We start from the raw sequence: 21,988 nt of genomic DNA on the forward strand, positions 1-21,988 counted from the left end.
AAATAAATGAATCTTTATTTATGATTTTTTTAATAAATAAATCGTTTTAAAAATTGTGTTGCTAAAGTTAAAAACTTGAATTCTGCTTAGTAAGATGCTTATATTTGGGGAGAACAACTCCAAGAGGATTTTGTTTGTACAAAGATAAAGCCTAGATCTAATTATGGAATGGAAACTGAGAGTTAAATGTCTGTGAATAATAATACAAGAGGTTATCTTCAGTGTGGGTGGATTTGAGCCAGTGGGGATAATAATAGTCTGGGTGGCAGGTCTGAGAATAGCCTATCAATCTCTCTGTGAGAGTCAAGACTTTGGGGGTGGGAGCATTAACTCCAGGATAAGAACATAGTCTGAGGCTCTCCCATGGCATGGGAGATGGCCTGAATCATGAAACTTTTTGTTCAATTGTTAAACTAATGTTCATTTGTTGGACACATACCCTGTGATGGCATTATCTAAAGGGGTAAATTAAAGAAACTTTGAAGTTGGTGGCTACAAGAGCAGGAATTCTTATGTGAATTTCCTTCCTTCCTTCCTTCCTTCCTTCCTTCCTTCCTTCCTTCCTTCCTTCCATCTTTCCGTCCTTCCTCCCTTCCTCTCTTTTTCATTCATTCATTTGCTGCCCCCATCTGTCTCTGTGTGTGTGTGTGCTGTAAGTTCCTTCACTATTCTCAAGCCATTAGTGAAATTGTATTAAGCCCCATAACCAAATCTTAGATTGTGATTAGAGATTTTAAGGAATGTTTTTCAGCTTAAAAACCAAAGTGACTTGGCTGTATAAAATTGCCAACATTGAGAGTGAAGAGAATCATTTTATATGATAGCAATAGATGGCATAGATTAATGGGGCAAGATGCCAGCTTTCTAGAGGGACCAATAACCAGAGAATAAAGTTATGGGACATAGTAGCCTTTCTCAGGAAAGTCTTAGAAATGCCTCCAGAGTAGTGCCTGACAGCAAATACTACCCTTAATACCAAGCAAAAGGGGTCCCTTAGGTGCCAATGATGCTGTGAGGCCGAGGCACCACAAGCTTAGAACAGAAAAGCATGAACCTTCTTTCTGGTTTTGTTGTTGTTGTTGTCACTGTCATTGTTGTTTGTTTGTTTTTCTCTTTCAGGATTCTCTCCATCCTGTCTACCTCAGCTCACCTTTATCAATGGTTGAGCAGATGCACTAAGAACCTTCATGATCCTCAGCTATAGAACTTCCAGGGTCCTGTGGTCAGGACTCAGTTCCCAGATGGTGGCCTGGAAAGTAGATTGTTCCCATGGCAAGCCTGGCATATCTTTGTGGGATCATGTAAAACTGAGCTTCGAGAAGGGTGCTGGCAAGCTGACATGTTCCCACTCAAATGAAACACAGGATGATATCAGGGCTCTGGGCTGCTGACCACCTACTACTGACTTTTGAGTTTGAGCTACATGAGAAAGCCATGGATTGGTTCCCTTTGAGTTTTTACCATCATGCCACCTCAAGTCTACCGAATCCAAAGGTGGCAAGGTGGTCCATGGATGTGATTTCCTCTGAGTACATAAACATCCCTGCCAGTAGCATCCAGAGTGGTCACTCCACCCCATCATCAGGCAGTCCAGAAGAATAGGCTTATTGCCTCTGTAGGGAAACAGGGGCTACACAAAGCCAACAGGCCCTTCTATTAACATACTTCTTTCTTCTGATGTGGTTATATTTTATTCTCCGTGGTCTGTCTTATGCTGTGCCAGACAAAAGACAGACATTCCTTGTGAGAATGAGACTATTCTTTTCACTCTACCCAATAGGACTTTTGCCTACTGTCCCTGTTAGTTGTGATATAGGAAGTCAAAGGAGCAGTGAACATTGAAAGAAATCACATTATAGGAATTCTGTGATTACAGACTACAAAGGTATTATAGAAGATGTGTTGTTCTATGTTTTTATACTAAAATTCTATATGGTAAATTTAACATGACCAGAAAATAAAGTGATGTTCATGTTTCCTTACATACTCTCAGTGCACATGCATTGTGGTTCTATCAATGAAAGTCAGTAACAACCTTTGAAATGGTCATTTGGAAGCCACTGTTCATAGGCAACAGAATGGATGATTCAAGGTCATGAGAAATGGTGAACCCAATAGTAAATAAATAAGATTAAGGAATTACAGAAACAAAAAAATGTTTCAATATAAAGAAGTTCTGAAGAGCACAGCAATGTCTACAATAACATTGTTGCTGTGTCTTTTTTCTCAGTGGGAAATGGGACATTAGGATGGTGCATTTGACAAAAAAAGGACACAAAAGGTAATACTTGTGACCGACTTTATCTTGGACAGCTGCTATGGCTGAGGATCCCTTTAGTTTGGATCAAATGGACCATTATCTTTGAATTAAAATCAGCTTCATTTGCATATTTTCCTTAGGCCCATTTCTTATCATGGCTCTTAAGACTATCCAGTGGTCAGAAGAGAAGGGGAAGGAGAAGAAGGGATGAAGTAAATGATGAAGGAGGGAAAAGACATTGGAGAGGGTGAAAAGCATCTCAAGGGAAAGAATGGTTCTTCTTAACTTAGGAATCAAACAGTTGAGTGCATCTAAGGGACTTGGTAGGTTATATAAATGGGTACAGCTTGTGGGCTGAGACAATAAGGAGTGGTAGAGGCTTACATATATGCGAACCATGTCAACATGGGATAGCCACACTCAGCTCCAGGCGTTATTATCATAAAAGAAGCAGGGCCCAATATCCTAGATCTTCTAATTTTTTAAGATGCCCCAAATTAAACTTCTATGTGAAATCTGCGTAGTTTTAAACATTGGCAATTAATTTGAATGTTAAAAGTTCTGTGCAAACCATAGAATATGTCTGGTGCCCCTATAGTCAGTGTGCCAGCTAAGCTCCAAAACCTGGAGAACAGAATAGGTTCATAAACCAATGATATGTAAGCCTTCCAAGAATAAGAAAGCCCCCATCAAACAGGAAAGACTACAACTTTTGGGAGAGGAAAGAAGAAATGCTATCAAGAGATGGAGTCCAAATAGTGTTGGAAATCAAACCATCAAACACTCTTGGTTAGTTCTCTCATCTATTCCCAACCTCTGCTCCCTGGAACTGTGGCCCTAATCTGATGGGCTCTTTGCTTCTTCCTGAAAGTATAATGGGAGAAGGGTGTGCTAGAGTTGGTCTCTTCCTGGATAGTAAAGAAGAGCCTGTGACTCTTTACCATCCAGGATATCGATTGAAGTGATATCATCAAGATAGTGACATAGGTCATTCTCAATTGAGCTCCTTTCAGAAGAACAACTAGCAACAGCTATTGACAAGACATCATTGTGAAAATCCCAGAACCTGGGGGTGAGGTTAGGTACCCTCTGGACAACAAAGACTGAGAAGGGCTGCATTAGAAGGGTAAGAAAAACAGTTCCATTTTGACTATATCACCTCACCCCCAACCTTTAGGCCATCATAGCACTATATCAAGAGGGCCCCCTTGAGACTATGATTTCTCCAGTAGGATAAGAGAATCCAAGATGAACATCTAGCTCCTCTAGTGTTGCAGGATTATCCAAGAAGGACGACTCTGGTTTTGCCTCATGAAAATTAATAAGAGAATTGGTGGGGCTCAACCACTAGGGATTAGAGACAGAGAGAGGATACAAATCTTAGAGCACCCATCAGTCAGATCTTGTTGTACTGTATTTCTGCTTGCAGTGGAACCCAAGCAGAGATCCCAGCCAGTGGATCCACCTATCTGCAGAGTCAACTAGTGGCCATATCTGGCAAGGGAACTTAGTCAGCAGTTCTACATGACTGAGTCCCTGGTCAAAGACCTTATCCTCCAGAGGATAAGTTAATGGAGTAGAGACCATTACACTCCCCCCTCCCTGCCTCCACCCCAGGCAGGGACAAAAATTCAAAGCCCTACCCAACTTATGAGTGTAGCCTACAGACCCAACCATACAAGACAGTTGCAGGATACAAAACCATCATACAAAAATCAATTCCATTTCTATACCCTACCATCAAATTATCTGAAAAAGAAATAAAGAAATCAACCCCATTTATATCAGCATCAAAACCAATAAAATACTTAGGAATAAATTTAACTAAGTGAAAGATCTCTACATTGAAAACTATAAGACTTCGATGAAAGAAATTGAAGATATCACAATAAATGAAAAGATGTCCCATGTTCATGGGTTGGAATTATTAATATTGTTATAATGTCAATACTACCAAAAGTCATGTATAGATTCGATGCAATCCTTATCAAGATTCCATTGGCATTTTTTTTTTTTCAGAACTGGGAAAAACAATCCTAAAATTTGTAAAGAGCCTAGAGACCCCAAATAGCCAAAAGAATCCTGAAAAAGAAGCAAAAAGCTGGAGGCAACACACTTCTTAAATTTGAACTGTCTATAGAAGTATAATAATCAAAATAGTATGGTGCTGGCATTAAAACAGACAGAGACTAATGGAACAGAACTGCGAGTTCAGAAACAAATCTTCACATATATAGTCAATTAATATTTGACAAGGGAGTATAGATACTCAATTGGGAATAAACAGCCTTGTCAATAAATGGTAACAGGAAAACTGGATATTCATTGCAAACAAATGAAACTAGTTCCCCATTTCACTAAAAAAAAATTATTTCAAAATGGATAAAGATCCTGAAATCATAAAACTCCTAGAAGTAAACAGGGAAAAATCTCCTTGATACTGGTCTTGGAAATGATTTCTTGGATGTGACATCAAAAGCACAAGCAATTAAAGCAAAAATAAATAAATAACACTACATCAAATAAAAAGCTTCTGTATAGCAAAAGATATGATCAACAAAATGAAAAGGCAACCCATAGAGTGGGAGACGCATTTGTGAACCGCATATCTGATAAGGGGTTAATATCCAAAATACATAAGGAACTCCTACAACTCATCACACATACACACATACACAAACTATAAGTGAGGTGACAGTATGTCTGTTAACTAATCTTACTGTACTAATCATTTCACAATATACACATACGTCAAATCATCACACTGCAAATCTTAAACTTACATAATGTTATATGCCAATTATAGCTCAATAAAACTGGAAAAAGAAAAGAAATATAGATTGAATTTTATTGGAAAGACATCATTTTGGGCTTTGGGGATGAAAAGGGAGGAGAAAGCTCCCAAGGCAATCAGCCCATTGAAGAAGAAAGAGTTGAAGAATCACACCTCTCTGGGGCACCTGGGTGGCTCAGCGGTTGAACGTCTGCCTTTGGCTCAAGTTGTGATCCCAGGGTCCAGGGAGCGAGTCCCACATCGGGCTCCTCATGGAGAGCTTGCTTCTCTCTCTGCCTATGTCTCTGCCTCTCTCTCTCTCTGTCTCTTATGAATAAATATATTTAAAAAAATAAAAAGAATGACTCCTCTCCAAGCCAATTCACTCTGTGGGACCAGGTTGGCCATGGAGATGGACAAAGGATTCAATTACATTGCCTGGACTAAGTCAGCCAGCTTAACCACACATGCTAACAGTTATGTATATACTCATATTGCAGTTAACTATGAAATTAGTTCAATGGAATGTTCTTGGAAAATTTAGGCAAACTTACATGGCATTTATTATATGCTCCACGCTCTTTTGATATATTAACCCATTTAATTTTCAACACAATTCTAAAGGTAGGCACTATTTTTGTACTCCTTTTACAGTTAAGGCAAATGAGGAAGTGAGAAATTAATCATTTGCCCACAATCAGCCAGCCAACAAACAGGGGAACCCAGGAGACCAAGGGAGGTTGGCTGCAGAGTTGGAGACCTTCACCAGATGATTTATTGGAAAGAGCAGACCTTTTCTTTCACTATTGATTTATTTATGTTGTAAAGCAAAATCAACTGCTAATCAAGAGTGAAGAATATTGACTGAGGTATGTTAATCAGAAGAAAAATAAGGTCACGAATTCTTCTTGGATTCAGACTTTTAGCCAGGAGGCAGAGACACTGCATAGGAGCGAGAGGAAGACTTAGTGTGATTCTTGCTGTGGGAGATAATTCAGTCCTTCCTGTGCTAGGAAACAGTTCGAGGAAACAGTGACTGTGGAAGTGTTAAGTTTGCCGAAAGAACTGAACTCTTCCCTCTTCTAAGCAAAGAACAAGTCAGTAGACTGGAGTGAAGAAAGAGTTTAGGACAATTCTGAAGGAGAGAGAAGATCAATACTAGATAAGTAGATTTTGTGTGCTTGGGATTAACATCTTGCTCTTTAGAACTCTTCTCTTCCAAAGCACACTGTGATAAAGACTGATAAATTACAGTTTGCCAGAATAACCATCTATTGGCAACTCCATTGCTGACCTCTGCACTCACCTGCAAGCATATTGCCAGGGCTCATATATATTGTCACCCATTTTATTGATGGGAGCGCTGACTCAATTTACTTGACTTGTTTAATATCATACAGCTAATAAGGAGCTAAGAGTTTGCAACTCAAAAAAAAAAAGTTTGCAACTCCTTCTTGCTTCAAAATCTGTCCTCTTTCCACTGTCCTCTTTGCACTCAACCCTTATTTATATGAAATGCATTGAGCAGAAGGGCTTGCTCCAAAACTATTCTTTAGATTCCTTTCTTTACAACTCTAATTACTGGGCCCATTTTTTTTGTGTGCTGTAATCCTAAATTTTGTAGTGATAGGACTATTTCTCATCAAAATAAGCAGGTGGTTTGGCCAGGGGACATGGAGTTTAGATAGGGAATGAGGTCTACCATCATCAAGTCTACTATTTAGCAAGTCAATGTAACTGTTTTATGGTGGAAAATGATTGCAGGTTTTAAGAAATTATTTTAAAATCACAATTTCCCTCCTTTTGTCTATGAGGATTGGTGACTGACAAACAGTTCACTAAACATGGTGGCACTCAGACTCCCTCTTCTTTGGGCAATGGCCACCGTGCCAGACAGTATGTAATAATATCTTTCTTACAAATGATAGGATGCATATTTTAAAAGTCTAAACAAAAAACTCTGCCCAAATAACTTGCTATATTAAAAGACTTTTTTTTTTTTTGCAATGTTGTACTGAGGCATACTCTACCTAGAGTATCTTTAACTTTTGATTCTAAGATATTGTTTTATGCAGTGGCTTTTCAGTGATTCTTCCAAGTAAAGCAAAGCTTAAGTCTCAAGGTTGTCTGTGAACGGATCCAGACCCCTAGAGAAATTCCCTGACTGCACACAGTTGAAAACCCATTATGGCTGCTCCACAGCCAAACATTTGAGGGACCGATCAATGCTGGAAGTGCAAGAGAGGGAGAGCTGAGGGGTCTTAATACTGCCAGTTGTTTTTCATCTCGATTCAGCTTTATCAGCATTAAAAGAAATTAAAACCAAAAAAAAAAAAAAAAAGAGGAAAAGAAAACACTGAGTCCCAAATTGAAAAACATATCTTTCCCCATAGCCCTACCTCATCTGTCAGCATCCCATTTGGTTCTTCTTAGTAAATTAACACATCAGAATAGCCTTGTAGATGCAAGATATAGGTTCCTAGGGACAAATAATATGCCTTTAACTCTTTAAGGGAAAGAATGCTGCCTTACATTATTATTGTGTGTCAGTTTTGTTATGAAGGAACATAAACCATCTTGCTGGACATGAGGCACTTGGAAGATTAAGGCTTTCAGCCACCAAAGAAATGACAAAAGAGGAGGAATCAGAGTTTAAAGACTTCAAACAAAACAGTGACATTAGTATTTATTACCTGTGCATCGCTGAGATTTACAATGCTTAAAATATGCAAGCAAAAACATTTGTGAAGCAGATAAAGAAGACTACAAAACATCCAAAGAGATTGCTAATATTAACACATAAAAGAAATATCACACCTAAGCATGTTAACACTAATGATTTGAAATACTACTTACACTTTAAGTGGCTGGCCTATGAGACATATTTTCTCACAACCAGGACAATTACTAGAATTTTTTTAAGTCCTTGTTAAATGTGCAGTGTCAAGGGTTATGGAAACAACACCAGGATTTCATATCTTGCATACATTTAAGAATCTGAATTGAAAATACTTGGTATTTGGGATGAGGCCACTGTACGTGAAGCTTAGGAAAAGCATGTTTGAATACAAAGAATAAACACCAGCTGAAGCCAATGGAGGTGTAAAAAAGCCAAAGCACAAGAAAAATAAAACACAGTAGAAGTGCGCCTCACAAAAATACCAACTTGTGGATTATTTATCAGCGGCGTAATTGGCATCCCTTGATTGATTGATCAAAATGTGAATATTTTGATTTTAAATTAAAGGAGGTGACAGTGGAGTTGTCATAAAGAGGAAAAACAAATTTAGATACTTTTTCTTACATGTAATATCTTACTGAAGTTTTTAATGCTGTGGGTTTTTTAAAAGATTTTATTTATTTATTTATTTGAGAGATCGAGCAAGAGGGAGGACAGGGAGGGGCAGAGGGAGAGGGAGAAGCAGACTCTCTGCTGCTCACGGAGCCCAACATGGGGCTCGTGGATCCCAGGACCCTGAGATCATGACCTGAGCCAAAGGCAGATGCTTAACTGACTGAGCCACCCAGGTACCTGCCCCAGTGCTTTTTTTTTTTTTTTTTTTTTAAGAATTTAATCAACTTCTGATTGTTCTTGTGCTTATTCTCCTCAATCATCCAACCAGTGGCTTTGGGTGAAAATCCTTTAGAGAGAGATGATTTGCAGATCTGTGACAGGAAAGCAAACTTACTCTTCTTTCTCATGATTTGCTCTTCCTTCTCATAAGTTAGAGGGCTCTGGGACTGCCCAAAAGACAGAATGATGACCAGAGCACTGTTGCATTGGCAGCAGACAGACATGCCAACATACAAGAACAATAAATATAAATCTCACTGACAACAGATTTGGTTTGGGGTCTGAGTTTCCAAGAAAGACATGAATATAGGTTCTTCCACTTTAGGGAATGTTATTTTCCCACTTCTTCAGACATTCTCTATTATTGTCCAGATTCATATTCCTAAGGTCAGAACTCTTCCCTTTAATTGTGAGCACCACCCCATAGGCAGGCAATGCTTGAGGAACTTATTGGCAAGCATTGTTTTTAGGGATTCACTCTATTTATTTGGAGGCAGGCACAGTGCTGGGGACTTTACGTGTTGTACCACTTAGGATCCTCAAAACAAACAGATGCCATGCTCAAACGGGGCTAATTGAGGAAATCTGAATAAAAGGGCTATTTATGAAGGGGTCTTTGGGGCTATAGAGAGAAACAAGGGATGTTGCAGTGCATCAAGACTAGCAACAGTAGAGAGCCTTTCCCATTCCGACACTTCGAAGCAGAACCCAGAGGGAGAAAGAGGCTGCTTAACCAGAACTGCAGCCTTCAGTAGATTGATGCAATTTGCCCACAGGGATGGAGCAGGGAGACAATGGAAGAAATCAGTACCCTGACTTCACTCTCTTGTTTTCCTATATTTCTTCTGCTGCTCTCTATCCACCAAGCTAGGCCAGAAGGCAGAGGGCAAGACTGTCCATAGATTTAGTTGATAAATGTCAACCAGGGCACAGAAAAGTGTATAAGGGGAGAAAGTGGATTTGGAGGAGCAAGTGGAGAATAGCCAACATACATAACATCTCGCTCACCCTCACCACATCCTCATAAGCCATACATTACCAACATCTGCAATTTATGTTTAGGGAAAGTTAAGTTCAGAAGGTCAGGGGATTTTCACAAGAATACACAGATAATAAATGATAGAATGAAGATAGAAACCTAGAGCTTCTCAATCCAAAGCTGCTCCCTCCCCCGCCCCCAGCAATACTCCCCCCAAGAACAGAACAAGGGTAGGCAAAGAAAGCAGCTGACACCTACTGAGCACTGGCTATGCCCCAGCCATTGCTTTAAGCTTTAAAAAAATGTGCAGGATCGCATCAGCTCTCTCATCAGCTATATGAATTAGGTACTCTCATCTCATTTCTCAGAGGAGGAAGGTGTGTGAAGATCGAGTAAGTTATCAGGGTTGGCCAGCCAGCAAGTAGTAGAATCTCAACCTGTGCAGATTCTGGGCTCACACTTTTAGCAATGAAATCAGAGGAAATGAGGGAGGTGGGGGAAAGACAAGACAGAAGGAGTCTGAGTGTCTGGCATGATTGCCCAAAACTCTCAGGTGTTCTAAATGCTTTCTCTTGACACAGGCAAATCACTTTTTTCTTCCTATCTCTTTTATGTTCATTTTGCTATTCAAGTGTTATAGTGTCAATGGTGATGACAGTGGCGCAAAAGGAAATGGAGCTTCGTTCAGGCTCTTTATTATTTTGGGAACTCTTATGCAAATCTGACAGAGGCAGTCAAAGCTGAATTCACCACATCCCTTCGACTTCTCTTACATGCTCTCTCATTTATTTATTAAAAAGATTGTATTTACTAATTCATGAAAGACACACACACAGGAGGCCGAGACCCAGGCAGAGGGAGAAGCAGGCTCCATGCGGGGAGTCCAATGCGGGGCTCGATCCCAGGACTCCAGGATCACGCCCTGGGCCTAAGGCAGGCGCTCAATCATTGAGCCACCCAGGCATCCCTGCTCTCTCACTTAATGGCACAATCTACTTTTTGTTATCTACAAAAACCTGAGCACCTTCCCATACTGTTGCTATTATTATTTACTGGACTCTTCTTTGAGAGATTCTTTAAAATTCTAACTATATATTCTGTTCTCTGTGTAATTTTAAAAGCACTCTAATCTTTCTTGGGAATATTTATTGCACTCCTTTGAAATCATGGAAATCTATGTAATTATATCCATATAGGTATTGAGATCCCTGATATATATCATCCGCATGAGTGTATATCTGCATACATGTGTCTGTAACCAGGTACTACATCTTCTGCGCCTCCACCCCGGTCTTCTGTGCTGGGTACATAGTAGTGCCTCAATAAATAGTTCTTGAACGACCCAATGGAAATTGGGCTTCTGTAACTTCTCGGTCGTGTACGAGAGCATTAGACTTGAATACTGAGAAATGGATGCCTCAAATTTTCCAGGTTTTCTCTCCTAGCAAAGGCCAGGTAAGGAGGCAATTGCCGGACTTCCTTTTTTGTTTTCTTTGATATCATACCTGATGTCAGCCCTGCTGTTCTTCAGATGTCAGACTGTCTTGGAGCTGATCCTTTGATATGCTCTTTTCATGGGGTTTGCAGCTACTGAGTTAGGTGCATTTTGATTCTCTTTGTTTCTATTTTCATGAACTCTTTTAGAGGACAGTGGTCAGAAAGTCCTCAAGGTTAACTGACACCTAAATGGCATTTTTTTCAACCAACAAGACTGTATTTTGAAACTCTCAAATGTTTTGGACATCCAGTCAAATGTTTTGACACTTGTCCCGATCATTAATGATTTCAAACCAGAGTGGTCGGCAAAGGATTCTTGAATCAAAGGTACCAAAGTAGAGTTTCTTTAAGGTCACTGAACATAAAGCAGTATCTTTTAGCTTCCAAAAGAGGTGTGCACAGCTTGCTCTGAAGAGAACAGCAGCACATAGGCTCTACTCTTCAGATTTGGAATGCTACTTACAATGTGTCCTCTGCCACAGAGACAGAAGCCTTCGAAACCAACCTCTCTCTCTCCCCACCCCCCCCCCACCTCCCTGTGTCCTATTATGTCTCAGCAAGCCATCTTGCTGAGAGAAGAAGCTGGGTGCTGTAGCATCTGTGGGGGCGGCCTTTCCCACCGAACTGGCATTCCACCCCAAGTGCTGTTCCCAGTGGCCTCCTCTCCATAGGCATCTGTAGCAGCTGCGGCTTCTTCTGGCTCAAAGGACCCCATGTTTGCCTTTAAAATGTCATTCCTTCACCTCTCTCAATATTCAGACGCACTCATCAGTTTGTTTCCAGCTGCCCTCAAATGTATTCAGAATAAATGGTGCACAAAGGACAGTTTAAACTCAGCAAAGCATCTCCAGTTCACCGGGCTGTTCTTCCTTACCAACAAGTGTTGTATTGTCATGTAAATGCGTTTCTGGCACTGGAGACATTGGCTGTGTATCTGCTTTGGCAACTGAAGAATGTTCCACGGTTGCCGGGCAAAGAGTAGAGAAAGGAGTAGATGAAGAAGCTTAGAATGACAGGTTAATGAGAGCTGCTTTTCCTCTGTTTTCTTTTCAATCTCACCGCCCATCATCAAGTTAGGCTTTACCAAGGCCAAAACCTAGTACTGTCTCTCTTCCCCGCCCCTTTCTCTCGATGGCATACTTGCACCATGATCATATTAAGTCTCCCTCAAGATTCTCAAGTTCGGTATTGGATTGTTTTGGAAATGAAAATATGATAAAGCCATTGTTAGAGGGGCTTTTTTGTGCAATATGAGTTAGCATGAAATATGAGTTAGTGTGCAGTGAGCATAGAAGAATCTCACCTAGAATTTCACTCTTACAATTCAAATATGGTCTCTTCTGCAGGCTTAAGAATAATGTAGCTCAAAAAAAAAAAAAAGAATAATGTAGCTCAGTTTCTAATTTTTAAAGCATTAAATTCACTTATTAAAATGACATCACTGCCTCGCTGCCATTAGGGCATGACTTTGAATTATTTTTCTAGTGGCTAATTGACGAGTAATGCAGATAGGTTTGCACTGTGTGGTCTGCCTCCTTCATGATCCATTTGCCTCATGGTTAGGGAGGGCTGAAGGCTATCTTTGGCCAAGAGCAGAATGAATCCACAGGACCCATTTAGGCATTAAACCTATCATTTCACTTCATTAGCAATACTTTCTAACCACAAACACGGTCTTCAGAAAGTAAAGTTTCCATCCTGTTTAGTCTTAATTTTTGAGATTAAGAGAAACAAAAAAACATTTTTTTAGAGCCTAAATCACTCCATAAAAATTGTCTTACTTTCTTCATAAACATGGTTCACATAAGAAAACATTAACTTGCTTTTTTATTGTTATAATCACAATAAACATTGTATAGCTCTTGCTATGTACTAAAAGGTTCACTTAAAAGTAGTTGGGGCACCTGGGTGGCACAGTCACTTAGGTGTTAGAACTCTTGGTTTTGGCTCAGGTCATGATCTCAGGGTTGTGGGATAGAGACCCACGTCAAGCCCTGTAAGAGTCCCACTTTGGGCTCCATGCTCAGCAGGGAGTCTGCTTGAAGGATTCTCTTTCTCCTTCTCCCTCTGACACTCCCCCCACTGACATGCTCTCTCTCTCTCTCTCTCTCTCAAATAAAAAAACAAATCTTTTTAAAAAGTAGTAAATGTTAAATTAAATTTTAATCCTTACAAAGTTCTATGAAATAGCTGTTTTTCTAGGGTTACAGGTGGGGAAACTGACCCGCGAAGTGATTATGTAGATTGCCCACTGACAGATGATGAGTGGTGGAACTGGATTTAAGCTGAGGCTGCAGGTGCAGAGACCGTGCTCTTGACCATCATGCTATCCTGTTCCCCATACCCATGGATCTTGAAATACCAACAGAGGCAACAACAAACAACATGTACTGTCTCCAACTTTTTGTTTTTGTTGTGATTCTAAGCATTAGTTAGTGATCCAACTCAAATGTCAGCTTTTTCTATTCACTTTGCCTGAGATCTTCACACAAATAATAATTATAGCCTATATATCAATATTTCTTTATTCATGCTTTTATTTTGAAACTATATACTAATACAGGTATTTGTTTATGTCTCTTTCTTTCCTATTAAGCTTGGGCAATGCTGGGTTCATATTTGTATTTCTAGAATCTAAACAGATTTTAGCCTTCAGTTAGAACTCAATATTGATTTATTAAATTAATTGGATCTAAATAAAATAGTTGATACTGTATCTGCATATGAATCTGAAAATTTGTAAAAATTAAAGACATTTATATAGCTGAGTATTACTGTATTGCAATACAGAAACTATTCATTTGGTTTACTGAATATATATTTAGTACCAAAATTTGAACAGGTTTGAAAATTAAGGGTTGGGTGGCAAAAACTTCAAACCTTGATCTAATAGGGATCTCGAGGTACAAATAAGTATTACTTTCTGCTAAAGGTGTACTTGTAAAATACCCACAAACTTTATTAAAACATATTTCATTCTACTTTGTCAAATGCCAGCTTGGTTGCAAGCTGACACAGTTAGGTCATATAGTTTAACATTTAAAGTAAAATGATTATTTGCCCTCCTTGATAGTGGCTGCCTTACAAAACTGCTATGAAAAAGGCAAAGTGTATGCTTTTATGCTGGCCTCTCTTCTTCATTGTAGCCCCCTCACATGCACAAACTGAACCAGGATGTTTTCTTCTCCATATAGCTGGTATGCCTTGGGCATGAATCCATACTATCTGGAGATCCATCATTATATCCTCACATCTAGACATAAGCAAGTCCTCCCAAAGGGATTGACAATGAAGATAACTAGCAAATCCTGCTCTCTAAAGAGAAGACTGAGTTTACATTTGAGAATATAATTGACAGTTACCCTATACGGGTCAATGATGGGCTTTCAATATTCTCTTTTTCCCTTATTTTCCACATACATTCCATCAGGAAGACATGTCAGCAATCCTAAATCCTACCACATTTTTACAACTATCACTCTGGTCCATCTCTTGCCTGAATGTTTATTTGCTATACAAAAATGACTCTAACTTACCTTCTGGCTTTCACTTTTGAAATCTGTCCTCTAACTTCCACCAAGTGTTAACTTGAAATTGTAAATAAAATCACATCACTCCTTGGTTTTCATTGACTGTCTTCACTGGCTTCTTCACCCTTAGAATAAAATCCAAATACATTACTGTAGGCTCATATGATTTGACCCTGGCCATCCCTTCAAACTCTTCTTTCCTCTCCAACTCTTACTCTTTGCCCTAGAATTACACTGGCTTCATTGGTGTTCCTTGAATATGTCAGACACATCTTATTCCAGGGCGTTTGAATGTGCCTCCCAGGATCTCTGCATGGAATCCTCTTGCCCCACATACTCATGATGTTCACTCCTGTTTAATTCATCACCATTTTAGAAAGCACCTTTTTCTAAAAATACTATTCCCCAGTCACCCTCTATTCCCCTATTTGCTTCATCTTTTTTGATAACAGTCTTCTACTGGAATGTAAGTTCTCAAGTTAAGGACTGTTGTTCATCATTTTATCTCTAGCAGATAAATATGGGACATAGTAGGTAATCAATACCTATTTGTGGAATGAATGAAATACCTAGTCTAAGATATGAGTTTTTAGAAAGCATCTCTGTTTAGTACAGTGAAATTTGAATGGTTCAATTTCAATAATTACTAGTAACATTTTAGGAAAATTCATGAAAATATTAATTTCTTTAGTTTTTGAAGAACATTACTGACACAGAATAGAACAAAAATGATTTGGATATGGATTTAGGGACATAGCAATAGAGAGATAGCAGTTGAGAAAGAGAGAGACAGAACCTAAAAGACGGGGCCCTCCTATTTCCAACAATTTAAATGTGAGTCCTGACTGCATATACTTGACATGTCAAAATCCAACAAAAACTTGTTAATGTGATAGATATGAATGATAGGATTGGATATTTAGATCTTTTTAGGCCTTATTTGGAAGTCAGTAGATTTGAGGTAATGCTTTAGACCTCAAGCTCTGACAATGTTTGCCAAACTGCAATCCTTTGGGTAAATGCTACCTGAGCCCGGGCATCTGAGACAGGTCTATGGAAGAAGTTGAATGCTATGGGTAGGAGGAGGTCATTGCATTATCTGTGGGTTGCACTTGCAGTGTGCTGGAAGGTGGAGGTTCACTATTGTCTTTTACTTTAAAAACTGGGTTGCATTGAAATTCCACATGAACTGATTTGTTCAAAAGTAACAAATGTTGATAAAGCTTACGCTCACATAGCTCCAACCACTATTTTGCATGATGTTATCGAATGAATACTTAGTGATTTCCTAAAGGAAACTCTGGCACGTTTATCCTATCATACACTCCCAGTGTTAACTCTTATAAATGCTCAGCTCATAGACAGGTTGGCAGCACTCCGATGGTGGCATTGACAATAGTTTGGCACTTGGCTGAAAAAATACAAGATATATGCACCACAGACTTGATAGGTTGTAATCTTTCACTACTGAAGAAACAGTTATATAATTTTAGAGCAATCAGAGACTTTACATGGCATCTACGCAGACTCCTTGACTTTATATTTATAAGAAACCACTTCCCAAACAGGGCAGTGGCTACCCATTGACAGATTAGCTGGCAGTAGAGGTGAAATTGGAACATGGTCTTCTGATTGTTACCCCAAAGGTATTTTTTTAGGGGAAGGGATTTATTGCAAGATTATGAGTGTGGGAGGCAAAATTCTGGCCCCCATAACCTTATCCTTCTGGTATTCTACACATAAGTTGTTCTCTCACATAGCAAAAGAACCTTTCCAGGTGTAACTAAGGTTGCTAAGTCTCTGAAATTAACAACATAGGCACATTACCCTGATTATCCAGTTGTGCCCAATGTCAAAGGAACCTTTAAGAGGAGAAGAGAAGCTAGAGAGATTAAGAAGCTCAAGAAGCCCTAGATGTGCCATGGAAGGAGACCGTGTGGAGATGGAGGGGTCATGAGAATATGGATAGACACTAGAAGTCTCAGCCAACAGCCAGAGAGGAAATGGGACCTCAGTCCCTCAGCCATACAGAACTTAATTTAGCCAACAACCTGAAAGAGCCTGGAAGTGGATTTTTCCCCAGAGCCTCCAGAAAGGAATGCAGTTTTGACAGCACCATGATTTCAGAGCCCAGCCGAGTCATGGAACTAAAATAATAAATGAGTGTTATTTTAAGCCATAAGTTTTTTGTAAAGCAGCAATAGAAACCTAATACATCCAGTTTGTCAAAATTCTTCTCCCAGTTTCTCAATCTTTTATAGAGTTTATAAGGTGCCCTCAATTTCTCTTTCTCTTTTTTCTTCAATTCCTTCTCTAAGTAGGAAAATGTTTATGCAAATATCAGCTTGCAATGTGACTCCCACCCACACACAGAGAGGGCTTCATCCATCTGAATACAAGCCCTCAGATCTTTGTGGAGTTGTCTAGTGGGATGGATCTCTTATTTTTTCACCAAAGTTGCTCCTAGTTCTTCTCTGGCCCTGTTTGCTTGCTCATTTCCATTGCTTTGCCAATGCCCCAGCACATCCTAAGATCATTTATATATAACATTAGAGAGGTTCTGTAGGATGCTCCCAAAGCTTTGAATCTCAGGAAGCAGGAGCTTTGCTGGTTCTGCACAGAAGCAGAGAATAGCTTGCTCAGTCTCTCCATTCTACTCGTGGTTGCTGGGCTCCAAAGCAGCTTTCTCTGTGCATGGGGGATTCACGAGGTCCTTTTCACTGGTTGTGAGGAACCACATGCCCCATCATAGCCTTCTGCTTTGTATCATTTCTTCTTAGACGGAGAATGAAAACCACTTCATGGGAGGTGATGGAGAAATCCTGCCACTTTCTTTCCTTTTGTTTCCCCTTCCTCCTTACCTTGGCTTTTCACCAGTGAAACATGTTTTCTGCCAATGACAAAAATAAAAAATCTCCTTCCCACTCCAATGGAGAAAAGCTGGTGGGTGGGCACATATATATTATATGTGTATAATTATTTGACCAACACAAATATTCTTTATAAGCCTATCAATTATTTGCCCTTGGTTAAAATAAAATAGACAACTTTTATAATCATCCTCAGCATATTTTGATAATAGACACTGCATGGGTGGAGTAGTATCCTTCAAAAAGATATGCCCACTTCTTAATCCCCAGAACCTGTGAGTCATACATTATACAGCAAAAGATATGATTAAGCTAAGGGTTTGAGAGGAGCTTATCCTGGGTTATCCAGGTAGGCCCTAAATCCATTGAGAAGTATCCTAATGAGAGTAAGGGAAATTTCACAGACACACAGGGCACAAACATACAGAGAGGAGGAGGCAGTATGGCCTTGGAGACAGAGGTTGGAGTGATGTACCCACAAGCCAAGGAATGCCTGGAGCTAGTAGAAGATGGAAGAGCAAGGCATAGATTCTCCCCTAGCACACCCTGAGAGAGGATGGTCCTCTTGAAATGTTGACTTCAGACTTGTGGTTTCTAGAACTATGAGAACATAAATTTCTGTTTGAAGTCAAGGCTGTGGTAATTTGTCACAGCAGCTGTAGGAAACTAATATAGACAACAAACCCCTAGATTCTAATTGTGTAAAATATGCACAATTCTGTCCATTTCACTTGTTTGCTTGTAGATAGAGGAGCTCTACTGCTTATAGATTAGTGTTCACTGTCACCTTGTTAGATGTTGAACTTATGAGAATGTTTGCTCAAAATATCTGTCAATGAACTAGTTCTCCCTAAATGTCTGTGACATTGCACTGTACATTATTAATCTGGTTGTATTTATTGAAAGCTTACTCTGAATAAATTAAGTCAATATGCCAGTAACTATGGGGAAAGGGGAAACAGTACAGAAAATGAAACAGTAATATAATAATAATTAATAATAATAATAGTATCTAACTCTTCCTAGCACCATGTGTCAGACACTGTTGTAAGTATCCAGCATATAACACATTTATATATTATAATATTTCACACCCCCATAAGGTTGGAACTTTTATTTATCCCACCGTATAGGGAGTACTGAGGCAATGGCAATAGTCGGGTGATTTTCTGGTCCCAGAGGTGGTGGGTGGCAAAGCCAGGATTCAAAGTCTGTGCTCAATGACTGTCACGAGCCCTTGGTCATGGAGAGAACCATACCTCAGAGTTCGATAAACTGCCTAGAGAAAATTTCAGTTGCTGTGGAGCCCAGCTACAGATAAACTTTAACAAACATCACTACCATTGATTATTTACTTCTATTTAGGATGATTTCCAAGAGATGAGTTCAGATTCTTATCAGACCTTGTAATGATAGCTTGCCCTTAAGTATCCATGTTTCTTCTCAGGGCTGAATTCGGTCTTACCACTGGTGAGAGTGGGGTATATAGCATCTCCATTCTTTTTTATTCTACTCTAATTAATTAATTAATTAATTAATTACAGAGACAGACAGCATGAGTGGGAGGGGCAGAGGGAAAGGGAGAGAGGATCTTAAGCAGACTCCAAAGCTAAGGGCAAAGCCTGATGCAGGGCTCAACTGAGGACCCTAAGTTGAAATCGAGTCTGACCTTTAACTGCCCAAGTTATAGTTGTTTCTTTCTTTTTTTTCTTTTAAACCCAGGCCCCAAAGTTCTCCACCATTACCTAGCTCTTGTCTTTGACAATCAAGGCTCTGTTTCTACAAATGGACTGCATGAAAGAATCACACCCAGAACAAGACTTTTTTCAGTGGAAGGATCCCTGGCCTGGAAGGTGAAGGGAGGAGGGCATGGTTAGAGCTGTTTGTTTTACTTCCAGGGGCCCCCTGTTTGGAGCGGTTTAGAATTTCCTGGCTGGGCTGCACCACTGCAGGCAGATGTTCGAAGCCCTTGTGCTCCATGGAGGTGAAGCTAACAAACAGCCCCTTCGAGAGGCTCCTCTTTTTCACTGAGTTGATGGACAAGAGGCTGTGAACTTTGATACACCAAACAGTCAGGCTTGTGGGGGTTGAAACTGTGCCAAACAGCTGCCTCCTTTGAGAGAGGCAGGGAGCAGAGCCCCGCTGGCTGGCGCTGGTGGTGGGGGGCGGGAGGGTGTGTGAGAAGGTGTGCCAAAACAGTTCACAGAAACCATGAAGAAATTTCAATTTATGTGGTTGCAAAAGAGGAGGGAACCGAGGAAATTGAACTTTCAGTGAAGTCTGATAATTAAACTCAGGAGTACTGACAGGGTAGCTGAACACAACAGATAAATAACTACTTTCCGGTAATTATAAGCCAGGATGGTAACATATTAGACAAGCTGGTTCACTTGGTATTTTCAAGTCTGACATTTCGATTCTAGAGGATATTTGGATCTGTGCTAACAGATTTCTTTCTTTTTTCTCCACTCACTTTCCCTTTCCCACTCCCCATTGCTTGCTGAAAATGAAATATGATTTTAGGGCGGCACTTTCCAGCATGTTCTGTATGTAGGCCTTACGTGATATAGCACACCTCAGAGCCCACTGCTGCTGGGCACAGTTGCTCAGATGGTGCCTGCTTTTCCAAACATCATAAAATATTATTAAAAAGAGCCCAGGCGTTCCCTAATAGAAAAACACGCTACAAATTACACATTCTATTTATAGCCTGTCCTTCATTAATCATAGAATGCGAAAGCTTTTAACAAATCATCTCATAGTACAAACACTTCATTTCACAAAGAAGAAACCGAGGCAAAGAGTTCTTTTCTAAGACGTACTGTTTTCAAAAGGAATAAAACAGACACTTAAGTCAAGGGAACAAAACCCTTCTCTTTTATGAATAGAAATGACACAGAGACACACAATTTTCCTCCTCTCTTTGAGAATAATGTTAGAATACTTTTAACAGCTGAATTTACATAATAGGATAAAGATTTTTGTCCTTTTCTGTGTGGTGTGTGGACTGGATGGGTGCCACGGTCCTCAGGCAGAAATGAAAATGAACGCTTTTTTCTGTGCTGGTCCCACAATGAAACCACCCATGAAGAACTAAGAGGTGTCCATGTGCGCCTGCAGCTTGAGCGATCTCAAGTGTCCTGACCCAAACTCCAGATGGTATAGATTTTGCTTTGTTGACTCTCAACCCCATGTTTTCTTTACTTTTTTTTTTTTTTTAATTCACAGAAACAGTGTCCTAATTTATTAACGTCTGTGGGGAAATCAAGTCCCAACACCAGCCCTACGACGGCCTGGCAAGGAGACATCATTTCCCAGCTCCGTTTGAGAAGACTTTGTCCACCCTGCTTGGCACTTGGACAGGCTGAAACGGAATGTCTTTTGTTGTAAACACCTAATTTGTTTATTTTGAACTGTCTGAGTAGCTAGATCAAAGACCAATGTCAAATGCCCAAAGCAATGTTTGTCAGCAGTGGACTTTTTTTTTTTTTTTTTTTTTTTTTAAATTCTCCTTGTCCTTAAAGCAACCGAAAGGGGGGAAAAATACTCATACTGTATTTCCACAAAAGCGTAGGAAAGTTCATTTTGGCAGCCTCTTGCAACAGAATGAATACATGCTACTGAGTACAGACCATTTGTCTCCTGATTACAACAGACCCCAGGGGAACTGGTGTTGGCTTTGAATTCCACCTCTCTTTCTCCCACAGCCTCCTTGCTGTGACAGTTCCACCCCCAATCCTCAGAGCACAGAGCACTAGGGAGTCAGATCTCTTCGCCGTGTGTTTTAGTCTGCTTTCTAAATTAAAATGGGGCTTTCTTCTTTGTAACATGTTGACTCGTCTCGAAAAAAATATATCTTTAAACTGTCCTCCTTTACAATGCACTGGTGCTATCATGAATGCAGTCAATGTGCGTGTGAGTGTCACACACATGGCAATGAGGGCATCCAGTCCCTTCTGTGAAAAACTGTACCAGCTTGCTAGCTGTGCTTGAGCCCCTTTGCACTGTTTGCTTGTTGCTTTATGAAGACTCACATTGTGTTTTTCTCCTTGTAGGATTATTGTTTTAAAACGGGGCGGAATGTGTTTTTATTACCCCAAAAGCGCAGTTTTATTGTTAGACAGTCTTGAGGGTGGCCAGGATGTATTCCCCTCGATTACACCCATTTTCACTGATATTCCATAAGCACGGCTAAGACCACCACTGGGAGGGAAAGCCTAGGCTGAAGCGTTCAGTTCACACTTAGCAGTGGTTCCTGCCGTGAGCACTTTTTTCCTTTGCACTTTTGTTTTGTTGCTCATTTCCTTAGAGAGAAAAGTAAACCACAAAATATTTTGCAAAAGCTTCCTCTGTTTCAGATTATATGAATTTGGTTGATACACTTGTCTCTTTCTTCTTTTATATTCCTACTCACTTTATTTTCCCCCTTCACAATTATTTTTCGTGTGTGTGTGTGTGTGTGTGTGTACAGATGAAGCAGCAGCAGCGAGCTGTCATTTGGCAGT

At 39.9% G+C, this 21,988-nt stretch overlaps 1 long non-coding RNA gene across 1 annotated transcript in view; it reads right to left on the minus strand.

The window, feature by feature from the left end:
• The window catches only part of LOC140641255 (uncharacterized), a 254,655-nt gene that overhangs the window by 182,085 nt on the left and 50,582 nt on the right, over positions 1 to 21,988 (minus strand). Inside the window, exon 2 of the long non-coding RNA XR_012037800.1 lies at positions 14,620 to 14,738. This is a non-coding gene — a long non-coding RNA (uncharacterized lncRNA). The remainder of the gene's footprint in view (positions 1 to 14,619; positions 14,739 to 21,988) is intronic.

The sequence above is a fragment of the Canis lupus genome, chromosome 10, assembly GCF_048164855.1.
Source record: "Canis lupus baileyi chromosome 10, mCanLup2.hap1, whole genome shotgun sequence".
Lineage (NCBI taxonomy): Eukaryota > Metazoa > Chordata > Mammalia > Carnivora > Canidae > Canis > Canis lupus.